Source organism: Coptis chinensis, chromosome 3, assembly GCF_015680905.1.
Source record: "Coptis chinensis isolate HL-2020 chromosome 3, ASM1568090v1, whole genome shotgun sequence".
Lineage (NCBI taxonomy): Eukaryota > Viridiplantae > Streptophyta > Magnoliopsida > Ranunculales > Ranunculaceae > Coptis > Coptis chinensis.
The window spans coordinates 69,261,330-69,264,591 of record NC_141458.1 but is presented as its reverse complement, the minus strand read 5'-3'; positions in this window follow the sequence as shown (position 1 = coordinate 69,264,591).

Here is a 3,262-nt window from a genome sequence, read left to right as displayed (position 1 = left end):
CTCCACAAGACTGCTCATGATAGAAGGAAAGGACTACAGACTGTTCCCATTCTGGAATGCAACGTCGGATGATCTGATCTGGGAAATATTTGAAAAGATATAGGTTATCCCAATGATAGTACTTTACTTGAGCCAAAAACTTCTTCCTCTGATTTCTATTCCATAATGGCGGAGTCTCTCCAGTTACCAAATAGTTCACAATATCAGCATACCAAGGTGCAGAAAGGATCGCGTAAAGGTGCTCATCAGGAAAAAAAAATCTAAAATGGGTTCAGAATCACTGTCACTAACATTAGTTAACCTAGATAGGTGGTCAGCCGCTATGTTTTCAACCCCTTTTCTATCTTTTATCTCCAAATTGAATTCTAGCAGGAGGAGAATCCATCGGATCAACCTTTGTTTAGCATCTTTCTTCGCAAGAAGGTACATAAGTGTTGCATGATTAGTGTAGATTAAGGTTTTTGATCCTATCAAGTAAGGACGAAATTTGTCTAAAGCATAGACAATGGCTAAGAATTCCTTTTCAGGGGTTGTATAATTCCGTTGAGCCTCATTTAGTGTTTTACTCACATAATAAACAATCGTAGGTCCCTTATCATGTTTTTGACCTAGTTCGGCGTCAACAGTATAGTCGCTGGCGTCACATATGAGCTTAAATGGTTTTGACCAATCAGGAGGTTGAATTATAAATGTAGTTATTAAGGCAGCTTTCAACTTTTCAAAAGCCTGCATGGAGTCCGAGTTAAACTCAAAGGGTGCATCTTTTATAAGAATATTAGTTAAAGGCTTAGCAATTTTTGAGAAATCTTGGATGAATCTTCGATAAAATCCAGCATGGCCTAGAAAGCCTCGTATGTCACGGATGTTCCGTGGAATAGGTAGAGTAAAAATTTTGTCTATTTTAGCTTTATCTACTTCTATACCATTTTTAGACACAATGTGACCTAACATTATTCCCCTTTTTACTATGAAATGACACTTTTCCCAATTAAGGACTAGATTCTTTTCCTGACAACGCGCCAATACTTTGGAAAGGTTGGATAGGCAATTGTTGAAAGAATCTCTATAGAGAAAAAAATTATCCATAAAAACTTCCATAAATCTCTCAAACATATCACTGAAAATATATAACATGTAGCGTTGAAATGTGGCAGGTGCATTGCAAAGATCAAAGGGCATACATGCATAAGTATAAGTTCCAAAAGGTCATGTGAAGGTTGTCTTTTCATGATCTGCTTCATCGATTAGAATCTGAAAGTAGCCTAAGTGCCCATCCAAGAAACAGTAATAAACATGTCCTACTAGACGTTCAAGCATCTGATCTACAAATGGCAAGGGGAAATGATCTTTCCTATTGATGGCATTCAACTTTCGATAATCAATACAAATCTTCCACATAATGGGAACTCGCGCTGGAATTAACTCCCCTTACGGACCATTGTAATCCCGAATTTCTTTGGCACCACATGAATAGGGCTAACCTATTCATTGTCAGATATGGGGTAACTGGTTCGAGAATCCAATAATCTTAAGATCTCCTCCCTTATTACCTCTTTCATAACTGGATTTAACCAGCGTTGTGGCTCTCTGGAGGTCTTGGCGTTCTCTTCCAGGTGAATCCGGTGGGTGCAAATCTTTGGATCAAATCCTTTTATATCTTCAAGAGACCAAATAAGTGTAGAACGATGTTCTTGAATCACTCTAATTAAGCACTCTTCTTCCTCTTTTGACAACTGGGATGATATGATGATAGGATGAGTACCATCGATATCAAGATAGATATATTTTAAGCTTGGAGGGGGAGGCTTAAAGGCAGGAGTAGGTGATGTAGGTAACAAGGTCTCTAACAGATTCTGTTCTTCCACACTAAACATTTGGGCTTGTGACATCTCTTCATGTATAGGTATCTCATCATCTGAATTTTATAAAGGAACTGATTCTAAAGTGGTAGCTGTATCTTCTTTATAATGATGCATATCAAATTCTGAATCTCTGAAGGATAAAAATTGATGCACCTCATTTTCTGGGAAGGTCCGGTCATAGTACTCTTGCATTACATTGTGTATCATACTAACTTCTTCATCCAACTCTTCTTCTATCTGCTATTGTATCATCTTGAAAACATTGACTTCTACTGAGAGATTTCTGAAAGATATGATCATAGATCCATTACGTCAATTTATGAGGGCATTGGCAGTTGCCAAGAATGTGCACCCTAGAATGATGGGTATGGCATCATGAGCTACTTCAGTGTCGAGGATGACAAAATTAACAGGGTAGTAAAAATCCATAACCTTGACAAACACATTTTTGACTACTCCTTTTGGGTATTTAATGGATCGGTCAACTAATTGCAATATCATGGTGGTAGGTGTAAGCTCGTGGAACCCGAGTTGTTTAAATAGGTAGTATAGAAGGAGGTTAGCACTTGCTCCAAGATCGAGCAAGGCAGTGGCAGTGTACTTGTCTCTTATAGTGCAAGGGATGGCAGGATGACCAGGATCTTTATATTTGATGATTCTATTGATCTCTGTGAGGGATGGAAATTGTTCTGTAAGGAAGGCATCTTTTGTAATGTTAGTTTTTCTTTTGTTGGTGCACATATCCTTAAGAAACTTGGCATGTTTGGGTAAATATTTGATTGCATCAATAAATGGCAGGTTTATGGTTAGATTCTTGAATGTTTCTCTGATTTCATTAAAAATTTTATCCTCCTTAGGTGTCATTAAGCGAGCTGGGAAAGGTGCCTTTGGTTTGAATTTCCTAACTGGATTAGGTGGAGGAATTGATGGTTTAGGGACTAGAACATTGATAGGGATATGTGGATGTATTTGGCTTTAAATTTCTAGTTATGGTACTGGAATTGGTACTTCTATAGGTGCAGGGTCTTCTGGTAAGAATACCTTGTTATCAACTGTTTTGCCAGATCGCAAGATTGTGACTGCTTTAATCTCTTTGGCTTTAAGGTTTTGAATTCTTTCGCCTGGCAATGCACTTTTCTTGGTTTTCTCTTGGGCTAACAAGTTCAGAGATTGTTGTATGGATGCTAGGATTTGGGTTTGTTGTTGCATGACAGATAGCATTATTTTGGTAGGCTTCTCTGTTTGGACACTAGTTGATGGTGTAATGGGAACTAGGTCTCTTTGGTTGTTGATAGGTGGGTTTTGGTAGTTCTGGTTGAAATTGGATGTAATCAATACTCTGCTCTGATGGGTAGAAGATTGAACACGTTCGGTGGGATGCAAAAATCACTCGTGAGCGG